An 18,345-nucleotide genomic window follows, 5' to 3' on the forward strand; every position below is an offset into this window, starting at 1 on the left:
ACAACAACAAAGGAGGGGAGGGGAGGCAATTTGCTAGGAATTCTTGCTAATCATAATAATATATATACTATATATATATATATATATATATATATATATATATATATATATATATATATATATATATATATATATATTTGTGTTCCTTGAATCTATCATTCCAGATTACTCTTTTGTATTCGGCTAATTTTAGATACCAACATGAAAAACATTCATTAAGAAACAAATTGTGCTTTTTAAAAACAACGTTATCCCCTATGCATGGTAAAAAATTACATAGGTTGGAATATTGCCGAACTGTGCACAGGATTTATTGCAAATTTCGTTTCCAGGGCTCAACCTTATTTTGATGCCTGAATTATTCTTTTGCATAAGGATCAAGTTGATGTAAGTGACTGCAAGGTATATTAGGTATGCATGGATGAGGGAAATGTCTCTCTCTTGAATTTTCTGACTCATTTCTGCAAGACTATGCATCTCACTATTTATGATAGTCTCACTAATAGTTTCTATAGGTTATTTCTATAATTGTCTCTGTGTGTTTCTATAAACACTCTCTGTAACACATACATATATATATGTGTATATATATAAATGTATGTATTTGTGTGTTCGTAGGTTCTAGCATAACTCTGAAAAGCATTGAGCAATTTCAACCAAACTTGGTATACCTATGACTTACTATCTGGAAAAGAATACTTTCGGGGTAAGACATCAATAGTACCAAAGCAGGTGGGGGTGGGAAGGGCTTCTCTGAAGCGGGGCTGGTTCTGCCTGTATACTAAGTGACGAAATAAACTCTATAGGTTTATCATACCTCATTTCGTTATACATATGACTTACTATCTGGAGAAGAATACTGTGGTAGTAAGACTTCACTAGCACCAAAGGAGGTGTGGGTGGGGAGGTGGTGGTATGTCAAAATAACCGAAAACGAAAGGAAGGGGGGAATGTGAAGGGTTGAAAAGTAAAATGTCAAAAATGACAGATATAGTGTCTAATCCACAGTTTTTGAGGTCACTGAGATGATTAGTGACACTCCCAATGCCCTGTAAGTCCAAGTTCAGCCCCAATAGGAAGTGGGAGCCCCGTGAGAAGGGGTGAAATATAAATGCCAAAAATGCTGGTGTTAGGGAGGAGAGAGAGATAGGTTAAAGGTTGTCATTCAGAGTTTTCCCTGGCAGCGCCAGGTTAGTCAGCTAGTATTTATATGTATAATATCTATATAAATGTGTGTATATATATATTTATGTATATATATATATATATATATATATATATATATATATATATATATATATATATATATATATATATATATATATTCTCCTTAAAAGCAATATACGGTAAAACACTATTCTCCGATAACGCTTAAGGGTCTAGTCCAGCAAAATGTTTGTGAATTGTTCATATATGTTTAGGTATGAGCGGAAATATTTGTGTCCTTCGTGGCCGAATGATTAAGATTAACAGTACTGTAATCTGTCGTTCTTGACTTGAATCCTACCATGGAAGCAGATTTTCTTCACTTCCTTTTACTGTCTCATAGAAACGGTGGCAACTGAAAAGTATAAGGAAATTGGGATGATAAGACGATAAACTCTTATCGCAACTATTACGAATTTTTAAATGGGGTAAGAAAGTTACATGCCGTATATGTATATGTATATATATATATATATATATATATATATATATATATATATATATATATATATATATATATATATATATATATATATATATATATATATATATAAATATATATAAATATATATATATATATATATATATATATATATATATATATATGTATATATATGTACATTTATGTATATATATATACTGTATATATATTGTGCATGTTCTAGTTACCAACAACAGTATTATCATTCTGCTTACCCATTTTACTTATTCCGAAAGCGTTTAAGGAACCAGCTTCCAAACTGTGAGGTGGTAGAGACAATTTAAGACCTCGAAAGTTTATAGAGAAATCAGGATATGAGAAACTAAGAATTGCATAATATAAGACACCATCTTTTTTCTTAACTTCGCGCTTAGGAAATATTTTGGGAAGGCATACCTTCAGGGCAGAGGGGGAATACATGAAGTTATGACCATTTCTTTTTTTCCCAAATAACATTGCTTCCTAGGCCTGTTTTCTTTTGGGGCTCGGTGATTTGCCTCTATTTTTTGTTTATTTACAAAACATTAGTCAAAACTTATCTTAATGGATCAGAAATAAAAGAACTTGCCCAGTAACCTGTCGAAATTATTTCCCATGAAAGTCCGAACAGCAAAATTAAAAAGAAAGCTTTGTGTTCATGGAAACAGATTTGATCTTAAAATAAACGCAAAAAAAAATGACACAGGATGACTCTGAGTAATTAGTAATAAAGTCCTTGACATTATTCTCACTCAAGTTGGATATAGCTAGTCAGCATATAAAATGGTTTCCATTAAACGGATTACCCAAGAATAAACTTTCATTTTCCTTTTATCGTACAACCCGACCTCTCTTTCTCTCCCTGTCTCACCCTCCCGCTCTACATTTCATATTCCGAACAGCATTTCTCCTCCTTTTGTCTTGCACCTGTCAAAAGTGAAAGCGTAGGCGGTTGTCATAACAGCGTTGATAAAATGTGAAGTTGTGCCGAGACAAATCTACGAAACGAACGCCAACTTTTGCATATTTTATTGCGTTGTAACTGCTAAAATTAACCAGATGTTTGCGTAATTGACGTAATTTGAATTAACAGGCAGTAGATCCCAACTAAACACTTACCATGAAGGCTAAATGCTGAAGTTAAGCCTCACCATTTGTCGCACAAAAGCTGCAATATGCTCGCCATGGCATGGGGAATGAAAGGGAATTTCGCTTCATCTCTACGCCTGTTTGCAGTCCATATCCATGATCCAAAGCATTCAGACTTATTCAGAAAGATAACCTTACAAATGTTAGATCAAAGTGATATAAGGCTATGAAATGGTTCATGACAATACGTAGTGATCTGAAAGAAGTTATGACGTAAATATTCTTTATTGTGCTTTTGAATAACTCTTTTGACATAAATCGACAATACAATCCAGAGGAAATTCACCTCAGTGTGGATCCTAATGTGAAGCTTATTAATGGAAACAGCATTTAAATACGTGAAATATGTCGTAAGTGCGCTGAGCCAGCTTGCAGAGGGCGTTTAGCACCTGAAAATAAGTCTTTTTTTTTCTGTAGTGACTCATGATACATCTTCCTAATCCCATAAATCTTCCACAAATATACAGAAAAAGATTACAGTATATTTTTCGATGTATCAGCTGAGCTGCAAAAAAATGCCTAAAAACTTGAGTGTATAGTTGATGTCGATTACAGTCATGTGTGGGGTTATGCGTTGCATTCACAGCTCGGAAAGGTGAAACGCAAAATGACATGCAGGAATAACCCAGGAGCAAGAGGGAGCCAGGTATTCCATCACCTTACCTACCATTTCCTCAAAGCAATGCATTTGCTGATGGAAGAGGCCTTCTTGGGGTGCGAAATGTCATTTGTTTGTAATAAAGAGTTACCCATATTATTTGGATTAGTAACAATTGACTTCTCAAGGATGTAAATTTTTACGTAACCTCGTCATCTTTAGTGAATTACAGACTTCTTCGACTGTCTGTAGAAGTAGTTTTTTTAGATACTGTGTAGGTTAAGAATGAGATTTGGTTACATTTATACTCTACAAGAATATTAATAAAACAGGTAGTTTTAATGGTAGCACTACTGGAAATGAGTTAGAGAAGTTTAAAAAATAAAATCTTTTTATCTCGTATATGGATTAGCTGTTGAATTTTGATTTTAATGTCTATGTCTAATTCTACAAATAGTTGGTCAGATAGCAAAATCTACTTAGGTATGGTAGTTTTGATGCTTGGAGCGGTAGATTTGCCCAGTAGAACTTGTATCTCATATCTTTCACATCAATAGTTCTGGTGTCAGCATATTAGTTCTGCTAGTAGAGTTTCTGAAGAGAAAAGCCACATCAATATGGTTGTTTCTCATGATGGATGTGCTGCAGTTGTGGTAGAAATGAATATGTCCAAGATCACAATGGTGCGGAAAAATAGCGTTGAGCTTAATGGTAATTATCATAAATGTCATAGATGCACTGCAAAAGGTAAAACGCAAGAAAATCGATCAGTAGAAATTCAGGTAGCCGGCAATCAACGGCAGGAGTCCCTTCGTGATATAATTTAGGTTAGATGAAGTACATAAGTCACCCCAGTATTATTACAAAACCAGAAAATGCCCAATTGAATATTTTGGAACCAATAAAAAAAATGCAAATGATACACTTGAAGAATTAAAAAATCCATGACAAAAAAAGTTTGTTACAGCCCAAGAAATATCGAAGCTGCCTATGATGACGTATCCAACAGGAAATCAGAACGGCGGCCCGAAAGATAGAAACAAAAGCGCAAGCAGAAACAGAAGTAAAACTAGAAGCACAGTTGCCCAGAACTTTCATGCTATAAAAATCCTTACAATGACGTAAGATACCTGAATGTTTCGGCTCCATTTTATTTTGCCGTTCACCTATGCGGGTTCGAGACCATTACACGTCTCTACTTTGGGACGGTTTGAGGTTATAAATATACCATCTGTATTCAGTGAAAATGAATAAAGTTTCATCATTAGATTGTGTTGATTGTAAAGAAAAAAAAACTCCAATCCTCCCATTAAGCGTTAGGGCTTCTTCATGGCGTTCCATTTCAGTAATTACCAAAGTTTAGGATACAGTTGATGAGGTCCATTAATTCCCTTTTTTAATTGTTCCCATCTCTATTTGTTTCAACTCCTATGATGCGAAACTCAGAGCTGGCATTGTTACTGCGAATGAATTCTTAAATTTTGTTTTATAAACTTTTTATGATAGTTTTTCTTTTGACATTTTAACGGTTGGAAAGTATAAGATATTCTCTAGTGCTTTATGATTACATTTTTTCTGTCTTTCTGTGTCGAGAAGTGTTCATTGAAACAATACTCAGGATACTGGTTCAATGATGCCAAGAACACGCGTTAATGCTTCAAAGCTACGCTACCAAATTATGCCTTTTAGCCGACTCTCTCTCTCTCTCTCTCTCTCTCTCTCTCTCTCTCTCTCTCTCTCTCTCTCTCTCTCTCTCTCCCTCGATTATTTATGCTCTCTCTCTCTCTCTCTCTCTCCTCCTCCTCCTCCTCCTCCTCCTCCTCATCATCATCATCATCTTTCTCTTTGTATTCGGCTAAAATCACATTTGTAAAGAAAGAGGTCCTAGAGAAAGGAACGATTATTTATGCTCTCTCTCTCTCTCTCTCTCTCTCTCTCTCTCTCTCTCTCTCTCTCTCTCTCTCTCTCTCTCCTCCTCCTCGTTTTCTCTGTATTCGGTTAAAATCACATTTGTAAAGAAAGAGGTCCCAGAGAAAGGAAAAATTATTTATGCTCTCTCTCTCTCTCTCTCTCTCTCTCTCTCTCTCTCTCTCTCTCTCTCTCTCTCTCTCTCTATTCGGTTAAAATCACATTTGTAAAGAGAAAGATGCTAGAGAAAGTCAAAACATCAACAGTGAAATTAAGAAAGATAGTCACGAGCCTCTCTCTCTCTCTCTCTTTATTCGGTTAAAATCACATTTGTAAAGAGAAAGATGCTAGAGAAAGTCAAAACATCAACAGTGACATTAAGAAAGATAGTCACGAGCCAAGATAGAAACCTGGAACAAATGAAATGACCGAATTGAGGAGAGATGGATAACCCATAGAGTCAGTACATAGTCTAACCGAGACTTAGAATAGCAAGCTAAGTAATACGCATACTGCTGCATTGGATATTATGTCATTTACTGTATAGCGATTGTTATTCGCTTGGATATTCAACGCATCTACATTCTTGCACTGATATACATTTCCGCCGCTTAAATCATTCATGAACATGTAAACATCTGTCTCTCAGGAGAGACAAAGCACCAATAAAAAAATGTCAGATTTCAGTTCTTTAAGGGATTATTAAAGAGATTTCAGTATATTACAACAGAATATAACTTACCTGAATCTAGAACTTTTTTTATAAAACACTTTGCTTATTATTTTACTATGCTCTCTTCTCAGTTCTTAAAAAATGTCATTTTGAGATTTACCAATCATTTAAAACTTTAGTTTGGATTACTCAGTATAAGACACAAAAATGTTATAGAATACAAAATATAAAATAATAAGCTGGGGCACGAAAGTAGTTTTATTTGTCTAAAAGGTGCAGCTCAAAAGAATGATCACCTTAACACCAAACTTACTTGAACTTACTTACAAAAAAAATGAAATTTGTATCCTTTAGGTTAAAAACATGGAAAAATCTCATAGTTTCCTCAAATGCCGAATAAAAAAAACAGTGGTCAGTGGTGATGAATTTAAGTACAATAACAAAATCTAGGCATTACAAATCCCATCTCAGGGAACTTGCATGACTGTAAATACATCAACTGCTTTTAATCGAAGTTCCAAACGATAATGTAGAATTTCGGGCACTTGAAGAACTCTGTTAGGTTAATCTCTCTGATGCTTTTTTTTTTGTCCTACTGATATAGGGCTGAATCCACTAAGAGCATTTAGCACAGTTTTGATTATATGATTTCACAATTTTCACAAGTTTTCTCATATACTTTGAACAACGGTAAACATCATTTGCAGACTGCTTATTCCACTTTGCGTGCTAACTCCATGCAAAAGGACACTTGCACTAATTCTAATGATATACTTGTTGATAAAAGAAGGAAAAATAAGATGCCAGAATGCTCATATGGGGTGGGTAATATCTTTAATATTCCCAGCAAGGTTAACCTAAATGAAGGCGAATGATAAAATAACGACGAGCAATGACAAAGTTTGAAGGCTTTATGATAGTTTTAACTTTGAAAAATCCCAGTGAATTTCATACATGGATGTAAGTGGTCTGTACAATTTTATGAGTGTGATTTAATATTATGACAGTCATAGATAAATAATGAGAAAGGCAGGTTTCTTAGCACTTTTATCCAACAGGAATAATGCATCCAGAGCCTATACAAATTTGACTTGAATAGTTTTTCATGAACCATTTCAACATAATATTATTCATTATTTCTAAAGGTCCTGGTATTTGATATTTGACATTAGCTATCATAATTGTTAGTTGAAAACACAACTTCACAAACATGAGACTTCTCACAGGTTCACCTTTCCCAGTCAGCTACTTCACTCAATATAAGGATCTGCTCTGACCTTTGTTGTTATGACACCAGATAATTTAATATTAAACCAATCAGTCACTCGATGTTCGGCTTAACTGTAGGATATTTTTTCTGATTTCATGTGTAGCATACATAGAAAGTTCATATTCCCATGAATATTTGAGCGTTTTAAGATTCAGAGCAATTGTTTGTCAGGCCGTCGGTTACGGCGTAAAGAAAATAAGACTTACTTCAAAAGATTGCTAATTATCGACGGATGTGAATTTTGTTGTTTACTGCGTTTTGCTTACCACTCAACTAATGGCATAAAACGTCATTACACCGTTTCTCTAGAGAAAATTTACGTTCAGAAACTCTTGAAAGGACCATTGTAATCATCTCATTGTGTCTGTCTGTCTTCCTCTCTTAATTACCTTAAATTTAGGTCAATCGGGACTTCCAAAGTGATTTTGGCTGACTTACGGTAGGAAGGGAAAGATGATTATTAGAACACAACGATGTCCTCCTGTTCATCAGGCGTTCCTCAGCGAAGAATCCTCACTCGAGGCAAAGAGATGATAAAATCAGAAAAAGAGGAGAATTAAAAGATGAGAGAACCTTTTACAATTTTAACCAGCTCGTCTACAATATCTGGGGAGACTACCCAATCACAATAATAACAAATATATTTCGCAAGGAAGTGACAAGCCTGTGAGCACAGGATGTGGTTAGGATTTCCAAGATTTATTTCGGTGGTTTAGCCTAGCCCAAATGAGACTCTAACTGAAAGAGGTTCTATTGATCTTCTTCCTTCCATGATATTTACCTAGCGGCAGCAGTCGTTCGTCAATAAACAACTGGAGGAGAGATTCCCTATTGCTGTTGCTTCACCCCCTCCCTCCCTCCCTTCACTAAACCTCGTAGCACAAGTCAGGCGAACACTTCCATGTCTACTCTGTGGAAATCCTCCCTGATTGTCGATAGAGTGACTTTTCTTTCCTTCTGATGTTAAGCTATGGAGTAATTTCCTTGTTTTTCTTTCCTATGGCCCTTGTATTCTTTGTCTTTTGAGGAAGCCTCTTAAAGACACACTATTTTTTCTCTTCTTTTAGTTATCTTCTCTTTTAAAGAAGCTACTAGATCACGAATTTTCCTATTTTCCGGTTATATGAATGATTTCGTTCGTCCTCAGTGTCGTTAGTTGACAGAGAATATGTTTGCAAAAAACAGCCACATCTTATTGTCAATGGCACGAACTTTCTTTTTCTGTAAGACTCGTGCTTAAGAGGACTCTGCCTTCCTTTCTTTTACAATGAGCTATTTGTGATTAACCCTCTCACCATGTCCACTAGACTGAATGGATGCCATAGTCTAAAGGCCTTGAATTACCACCTTTTGTCTGTCCTTCAGGAGGTCAAAAAAGGATTTTTTTTTTTTTAGATAACAGGAACACAAATTATTATAATTATTATATGAAGTGGCTGATATCTCGGAGGCCTCCTGCAAAGGAGGTTTGTACTTGATTCAGCAGTTAATGATGAATAAGGCGTAGACTTGTGTTAATTCATCTGGAGCTACTTATTTGTGAAAGATAATAATAATAATAATAATACTGAAAAGGATGGCTTTATTTTGCAATTTATTTATGCGATTTTCATTTATCTTAATAATAATACTGAAAAGGATGACTTTATTTTGCGAATTTATCTTATACGGGATCTTTTCTATTTTCATTATAATTCGCTTTTCAGGCTCAGAGATGTTGGTCAGCAACCGGCAAATATTCATTTTGGAAAACGACAGTGTGAGATGAGGGAAGCGTTTTTATTGAAGTATTTATTCAAAAATCCGTAGATTTCTTCGTGGTCTCGTTCGGTAGTTTGGATTCTGGATTATTTTCTTATTTCATGTTGTGGTGCCGTCGACATGTTTCGACCAGCTCGATGGTCATCCTCTGGACGAGGTTAAGAAGGATCTGGAGAAACAAGGCGCTCAGGTCGGTATTTATAGAGGGGTCTTGATCGGTGCTGAATTATGATTGGCTGCCTGGGGCGGGTCGTCTCGGGCAGAGCCTGTTCTCCCATGTTGATGTTCGGGGCTCGTCTTGCGTGCGAGCGGCATTGTAGTGCTGGGGAGAATTTCGATCCTTAGATGCGGAAATTTTATTCGTTCGCTAGCTATGGGGGTCGTTCGGTGCAGATCTCATGGTGGCCGTGGGGAGGAGAAAGGTTTCCTGCGTAATGTTGAGGGTTGGTTTCTCCTTCCCATTGTGCAATGCTTCCAGGAGGCGCGGGCGGCGGTGGTCCATAGTTCGGTCAATTATTTTTATATTTGGGATGCTACTCAGTTGTGTGCTTGGGAGCGGCGAGATCAATCATCTGCGAAATAGTCACACGCCAGCAAAAGTGTGTAGGAAAATAGATCTTATGGTTAGGTACTTAAAGGTTAAGTTCCTAATCTACCTCACAGCCTGGCTTCGCCTCTCTACTCTAACTGACGAGCCTCAGCTATTGGACACGTGATTGGGGGGTCAAGGGGGTGCTGCCCTTCTTTCCCGCCAGTAATCCTAGCCTACCAGTTAACTGAGAAGCTCTTTTATTTAGAAATTCGAATGATTATTTGGCTGGCTAAGAGGGAGGAATGAAAATATGTGAATATATATATATATATATATATATATATATATATATATATATATATATATATATATATATTATATATATATATATATATATGATATATACATATACATTATATATATACATATGTATTATATATATAAGCTAGAAGTATCACTTCCTTGCAGCCCCTCTATACTAACCTTTAGAAAAACACAGAGAGACAGGGAGACACTCCTTAAGACACTCCCTGTTAATTAAAACTTGATAATTAAATTTGTCAGGGACAGCACTTTCCCTCGCTAATCCTCTTCAAAGCACTTGCCTTAATCTGTTTTTATGACTTTACTGGTCAAAAGACTCCTCTCCCCAAACAGAATCCTTCCTTCCTTTGCAGGGCTCCCACATGAATGGCCTGCAGCAGGAATTAACGGGAATCGCCCTTGACAGACAGGGCACCTGAATTGCCCAGGGCTGTTAACACCGGCAGTAAATCGAGGTCATATTAGGACAACCCGGGTTCAACAACAGCCGAAGCAGACCGACCACTGACCCAGTGACATGCTACTGTGAGCTACCATTTCACTGGGCAGCCACTCATCTCTTTTGTCTGACCGATCACCTGTCATCCAAGTGCTACTTTGAAATGCCACGTGTAGAAGTCCCCACTCGTCTGAGAGCCCATTTATTCTGCAACCAAGGATCTTCGCTGAAGGAAATAAGGTACTATGCAGTGAAGAGTGTTCGGTCATATATCTTATACTCTTATCTTACTTCATTTCCTTTTCCCCTTGCATTATGCTTAGACCCTGAACATTGTTCGTAACCATTTATCAGTGTTAAAGAATAATTTAACTGAACATAATTTGACGTTAGCTCCTTAAGCCTTCAGCATCCCCTTTGTAAAGATTAGACTGTGTTTTGGCTTAACAAGTGATCGTGTTCCTTCCTCTATGCATTGCAGAAAGGGTGTGTGAACCGCTGTAGAACCATCTGTATCCACTGTGCCAAGATGTCCATCAGTCAAGTTATTCCTGAATGTTAATTCATCATATTTTATTCCATATTGAGTGGCACTCCTAATCTTGTCTATTGTGTTATTTAACTTGAAAGTGCCAAGAGCCCAGGATATACGGCTCTTTCTAATTGATTCTTCTAATTAATGTGAAATGTAAATACATTTAATTAATTTAGACCTGGAATTTCTCTCATAAAACCTGCCATTACTTGAAATATAATTCTCCTAGCATTCATTCTTTCACAAACGTGTTGGTTCCCAGTTAGATGTGTCATCTCCAAAGGTAAGAACTTGCAATCACTAACACTTGTAGCAATATATATATATATATATATATATATATATATATATATATATATATATATATATATATATATATATATATATATATAGATATATAGTGATATATATATATAACATATATATATATTACAAAGTGATATCCTCAAGCAAGAAATATAAAAGCAAAGACGGAGGAAGTCAATGGAAAATGGTCTGAGAATATTCTTTTTATGAATGGCATTAGTCTTGAGACACAAGACATCCGCTTGGATGCCAGAAATAGTGACTGATACCATGTTGCAATCAGCTATAAGAGAGAGGTGAATGGAGGAAGGTCATGTTGATCGCCCCCGCTCTTCCTGTTTCTTTGTCCGATTTTTTTATTGAAAGGATATTATGATATTTTTTAAATGATAACCTCTTCATCGTGCCATATATACAGTAGCTGATTTTTTTCTTTTATTAGAAATGAATATGCTTTCTCACAAACTTGCAGTTCATTCTTAAAACTCAAAGGATGGCGTTTTATGAGGATTGAACCAATGCTGCAATTAAACGTAATCTCGATGATCAGTGATTAAGAACTAAGTTAATACCTAAAACGAACTGCCAGTTTGTGAGAAAGCATGTTCAAGTATGTGTGCGAGATTGTGGAGTTGTGTGTGTGTGTGTGTGTATGAGAGAGAGAGAGAGAGAGAGAGAGAGAGAGAGTTTTTAAGTGAAAGGTCTAAAATTGTTACAAATAGATTCCTAGATCGAAGATGGCAGAATAAGTCAGAGAGCGTCGAAAAACCAAGAAATATTTGAGACATTCTTTGTAGTTAATATATAAATATGTGATAAGAACTGATAAAAGTAACCAATGTGAATCTTTTCTTCAGCACTTGATGTTGTTCTTTGTAGTACCAGAACAAAGGCAAAAGGCAAGGAAAATGAGGGAATTACGAGGGAAACGGTTAAATACAGTTAAAGGAATCTTAACACTTGAGTCTGATCGACTTCATTTAATGCTTATACTGTTGATGGCTTATTCCTTTCGTACAGTTGTGACAAATATAACGTTTAATACTCGATTCTATATACCTGTATATAATTGATGAATAATTTATCAGAATTATATTTGTGGATAAACAGAGATACGTGCAATATTTTATTTTTTTATTGACGTCCGATTGATGATCCTGTTAACGGCCCATCAAGAGCCAAGGGAACCGCAACATCAATTAAACAAAATCTTAACAAATTGGACGTCAATAAACAAAATAGAATATTTTACGTATCTCTTCAGTTTATCCACAGGTGTTGTGCCAGTAAGCGTATATGGTCCAGAATGGCAAGGAAAAGAATGTTTTTTTGGAGAATGGTTCTGTCTTGAGAATCTTCTGCAAACATGTTCGGAAAGAGGCTCGAATGTTGGATGTACTAGCTTTTCTAAGCAATAAATTGGCGAGCTAAAGTTAGCTACATTAAGTTTTTGTACAGAGTAGACTGAAAAATAAATTAAAATGGAGGTGTGTAGTGTAGAAGAAGTAGTAAAACGGTTTCCAGAAATGAAAGGATAGACTGGGTGTTTCGAAATGGCCTGGTCATGTAGGAAGAATGATGAATGATAGGTTGGTGCAAAAGTGTATATTTAGTAAGTGTAATTAGTAATGAGGAAAAGACAACGTTGAAAACGCTGGATTTATGAGGAAAAATGGTACTCGAAAGGAAGGGCGTAAATTTCCAGGAGCGTACATAAGAGATAAAGGTTAATGGTGCAGTGTGTAGTAAAGTTCGATGCACAGCTGACGAGCCGTCTTAGTGGGTAAATGAAACTAATGCTAATTGTTCCATGAAACAACCACTGATAGAAATACCTTAATTGAAATATTAAATACACACGTGTATGCATGTTTTACACGCGTATATATATATATATATATATATATATATATATATATATATATATATATATATATATACATGTGTATATGTGTATATATATATATATATATATATATATATATATATATATATATATATATATATATATATATTTACATATATATAATAGATATTTATTATTTTATGTGTATAATTATTATGTATAATATTAGAATTTGTTTTTTTGTTATGATTTTGCTTAGCTTCCTTTATTCGATTGCGTACATTTTTACAGTTTATATTTACATTGTAAATAAAAATTGTAACTTATGCTCATTTCTATTTCATATCTGCGTCTTTTAATATTTCTCTTTTGGTATTTATTGTTAAAAATGTTTTCAAAGTAAAAGATATGTATGTTGCTCTACTGAATAAAACAAACAGAAAATTGAAATCTTTAAAGAAGTTCGCCATTTCCCAAATACAAAATGTCACACACTCAGTCGGACATGTGAAAGCCTCAGGAAATACTTCGACTATGGAGAGAGAGAGAGAGAGAGAAAAAATTTTTGATTGGCCATTCTTGGGTAGGAAACACGCATTACGAATAATCAATACTTTTTACTTAAATTTTCCGAGTGAAATGGAACGTGTCTGTAAAGAGTTATATATCCATTTTTGAGTAAACTGAACAATCGGATTATTTGACAAAAGTGAAGTGAGCAAAAAATAAAGTCCTCTCCTTGGAAGAGTGTTCGCTGATAAGTTTGTATTTGATCGCAGTTTTTTTTATATAAAATTCAATGGATAACATTTAATATTTATGATCTTGAGCGTTATAAAATTTCAATATGATAGTCAAGTAAAGAAAATTTTTTTTTGCAAAGCTCTGCAATATTAAGATGAAGATGGAGAATGAGGGATCATAAACTTACGATTGAATTTTATTAAGTTTAAAATGAATATGGTATGAGAGAAGGAAAATGATGCAGAACTAAGAATGTTAAAACAGATATATGGGTAGATAGAAAGAGAAAGCAACTACAATGCGATTCCAGCTCTAGGGAAAGTACGTAGAAGGGTCAAGTACGCTTCAGGGAATCCTCTCTGTAGAAAAACCTCCTTGGTGCGACGGAGGAACAAGGACTCTTATATAATTGGACCGCTGGAGGATCTCATCCCCTTGATCCCCTTTCCTTAGTCTTGCGAATAAATTCGCTCTTCTTTTACTGCTGTTGCTGCTGCTTCTATAAACTTCCTTTGGTACGGGCGGGGGCTTTTTAAACGACAAAGAAGAGTTGTGACAGTCGATGCAATGGCGCTTACCATATTGATTTGATGCCAAGAAGATGGAGTTGAAGATAAATTGTTTTTCAGCATCAAATTTTGAGCCCTATGATTGGTTGCATGGGTTAGATTTTGCTTAGTACAGAAGGAGGTAGAGAGGCCTGGTTTGGACCCTAGGCGCATGGCCAATCAACTGGGACAATTTTTGTCTAGTAACGATATTTGTAATGTATTGAAATCTTCACTTTTTGAAGCGAATAACTGAATTTCACACTTTTATGTATAAAATTTCTAATAACTTTTACATCCATTTTATAATTATTGTGTATTTTTAAATTATAGAAAACTGGAACTGTTCATAGGTTCCTCATTAAATTTCTCTGCATGGATGATTTTTTGGAATAATTGTTAATGAGCACATATTTTACGTATACTACTTCTTGATTAAATTGTCAGCTACGACTAACTTTATGTACTCAGTTAACTTGATTAAATTTGTCACACAGGACATGCACTGCTGGTATTAAGTACACTGTTCAAGTGAAATGCATGATAAACACAAGTGCCACATTTGTATATTCGGGTAATATATCAAGAAAAAATTAGTATTCATGCCAACTTCAAAAGGGAAGCTAAAGACAGAATAAATCGGTTTTATAGAGTTCATATGCATGACACGTCCGTCTATAAATGTTGTTATATATTAGGCTTACTTTCACAAATTTGGAATTCTTCCGCTCTGAGATGTCCGATAGAGAATTGGGTCACCTCTGGAGTTGGACAAGAGAGTTTCCTAGTAAAAAGTTCTATCATTGTTCAGGTATTTATTTGGTGGCTTAGTCAGTGGTGGTCATTTTTAAAGATGTTCAAAAATTAGATGTAGAATGGCACCTACATAAACATTTCTAAACATATGTTCAACACCTATAAAGGCAATAAGACCAGATCTATTGCAATCTTTAGAAGACTCTACTGAGTGTTTTAGCAAGCTCATGATGAAGGGTAGAGAATATGGAGAGAGTAATATCAACAGATGCTATCAAACAATAACTCTAAGTTACCAGGGCAGTGGTTTTCAACCTTTTTCATACCGCGACCCCTTATGAGCAACTCAGTATGGCCGATGACCCCTTTTAGAATTTTTTATTCAAAAATATGTAGGGTTACCATATTTTCATCAACCAGAGACAATACAAAAGGAATCTATAGTCACTATGACGGGTTCCAAACCTATCTACACGTGTTTATTTATTCCTCCTTCCAAATCTGTTAGACATTTTTTCCTCTGACGGGTCAAAGTTTATCTGAAAACACGGTTTTTTTTTTTTCTTGCTTCATTTCTGATTCCAAATCTGTTAGGCCTTTTTTGCTCTGACGGGTCCAAAGTCTATCTGCAAACACGAGTTTTCGCTGTTAATTTGCCGTATGCACATGTTCCCACTGAACATTGGAACATTGTTGGGTGACTGACTGCTTGTCCTCACCATTCCCTTAGGAACTAAGAGAATGGTGAGTTTGAATAAATATGTCATTGGCATTGAACACCAGCCTATAGCGGATATAACATAATTTATACTTATGCCGATACAAAAAGTGTCATAGATCTCGTCTAAAAACCAAATCCTGTATGATAATGCAGGCAATTTGATTTTCAATCTACCCGACACACTAAAAAACTATAGATGACTGGGATCTGTAGAAATGATAAATCAATGTTAACTGGTTTTCAAGAGGGCATTCAGTAAAATTTCACTGATACATATGCATATATGTATGCATACACATTTGTCTGGTGTGTATGTGTACAAATCTATGCCGATACGGTCAGTATTGCCATAAGGACATTAATCTTCATATGACAATGAAACTATGTTTATAAGGTTTTGGCGATATGAGAGTAGAGCATTAAGAAGAGTATCATGAGCCAAATGGCAGGATAGACTGAGAAATTTTTTTCGGAAGGGAAGTCATGGACGTTCCATATGTATATGAGATAATGATGAAGGGGAGAAATGTATGGTTTGGGGAGAGTTCGTTAGGGTTTGACCCAAGCCCAGCAAAATAAATTTGGCAGGTTAAGTTAAAAAGAACATGTAACTCACAATTTTGCTTCAGAATATTTACTAAGATGCAGGAATAAGCTAATCTTAAGATTGTCCCTCCAAGATAATGTTATTTGAAACCACGTGGATTCATTGGTTTAATTAATCAAAATAAAAAGGACTTAGAAATATACAATCTTATTTCGGTTTTAGAGTCGTCAAAACTTTGACTAAGATAAGTGATAAGAAGAAATCATTCGATACATTTTATATATTAGTATAAACAATTAAAAGAAAAAAGGTGTTGGCACTGGGCAAGACGGTTTACATTGCAGTCATAACATAAACTTATCAGCAAAACACCACAAGAATTACAAAGCTTGTAGGGTGCATAATTTTTCTAATATAAACATGAAAATAAAAATAATGAGGACACAGCAAACACAAAAGGATGAAATAAAACTAGCTGTAAAAAGGATTAATGATATTGAATGCTTAAAATGTTTAGGAACAATGAAATCCTTCACAGATTTTTTAGAGGTGAGATTAAGTAAAATAAACAACTAAAAAAGATAAATCAAACAATGAGCAGGCTAAAAAAACGCATTTGGAAATCAAATACGTTAAGGAATACCCGCCTCAGAATCAGTGAGAACGAATGTTATCGAGAATTTGCAGAACTAAGACCTCTGCAAAAGCCTTCTGTAAAGACTTCTTGTATCGTGACTGCTGAAATGCCACCGAACGCCAATGTTTTACATGGTTTTTCGTAGCACAGTTTGTAATTAGACGTCTAGCTTCCATCTGAGTTTAATCAAGATTCCTCCAGAATTAAGAGATAAGTTATAATTGTTTGCTTTCTGGAGATCATCTTAGCTAGATCAAGATGATCTCGACTTCATGAAGAAAATTTAAAGATGGATAATGTCGCCATATAGACAAAGATGCCCTTATGGTTTCCGCTGGAAGGATCAAACCTAATTTGTCAGGGATCCTGCAGTGAGGAGGGCAGTCGAAAATGTGTCCATAAACTTATAACAAACATATAAATAAACTGAAATGATTCACAATCGTTTTCCTATAAATCACTTTTGCCCGCTGTCGGGTGCTGCTGCCTGGGGGTTGCCTGTTTGAAAGTACGTCTCGTTTCCTTCTTCTCTCTCGATCCCAAATCGCCTTTCCTGTGGCCACACCCGTTCTCTTGGGGATCAGGTTGGACTGAAGTCTTTGCTAGTACATTTTCAGCCGTCGTTAGGTCATTTATTTTGTCTTTACTTGGTAAATTTAGCCGTAAAGATAAAGTCTATAAAACAGTGCATATGTGTGTGTGTGTTTTGGGTGAAATAATAATGATATAATTGAAAAAGTTTCAGAGATTTCGATATACAATTGTAAGTTTTATTTCAACTCGGTATGATAAAATCTTATGCCATTTTATTCACAACATTAATCTTGTATTGATGTAACTATTTATTTACAGGAATTTTAAAAATATGTTAGCAATTATTGTCTTCAGGAATCCGTTCTTATTCCCGTTTGCTTTGCATAAGTAGTAACGAACGTAATTGTTCTTAATAATTAACAATGCCTCGTATTTCCTTCGACCACAAAATATTGTTTTCAGCAATCAAAAACATAACCTTGTGTTGTATTGAATATTTCAGTATCAATAAACATCAAAGGAAGATACTCACCCTTAGTCCAAAATCATACGCCTGGGATTTACAGTCAGAAGTTAATCCACTTGTAGGTGGCTGATGGTCAAGACATATTGCATCAGTCTCATTAAGATTATCTCTCCTGTGTAATATTTCCTCTTCATCAAATTCTGAAGAAACCTTCTGCAAGATTCCCTCCTGCTGTACCTTTTTCAGAAACTGAAGGCTTCCCCTTGTGCCTGTGTTTAAAATTGTGAATGGCGACCTTTTCAAAGAAATCTTCCGGAAAAAATCAATTAAAATTTATCATTATGTCCTCTGTTTCTTCGATGTGGAGATTCTTCGCAAAAATAGA

The 18,345-nt window shown here is 35.3% G+C and overlaps 1 long non-coding RNA gene across 1 annotated transcript in view; it reads left to right on the top strand.

The window, feature by feature from the left end:
• Positions 1 to 10,958, top strand: part of LOC136843151 (uncharacterized) — a 32,823-nt gene extending 21,865 nt beyond the window's left edge. Inside the window, exons 3-4 of the long non-coding RNA XR_010854469.1 lie at positions 10,235 to 10,560; positions 10,802 to 10,958. This is a non-coding gene — a long non-coding RNA (uncharacterized lncRNA). The remainder of the gene's footprint in view (positions 1 to 10,234; positions 10,561 to 10,801) is intronic.
• Positions 10,959 to 18,345: the final 7,387 nt, after the last annotated feature.

Source organism: Macrobrachium rosenbergii, chromosome 11, assembly GCF_040412425.1.
Source record: "Macrobrachium rosenbergii isolate ZJJX-2024 chromosome 11, ASM4041242v1, whole genome shotgun sequence".
Taxonomy (NCBI): Eukaryota; Metazoa; Arthropoda; class Malacostraca; order Decapoda; family Palaemonidae; genus Macrobrachium; species Macrobrachium rosenbergii.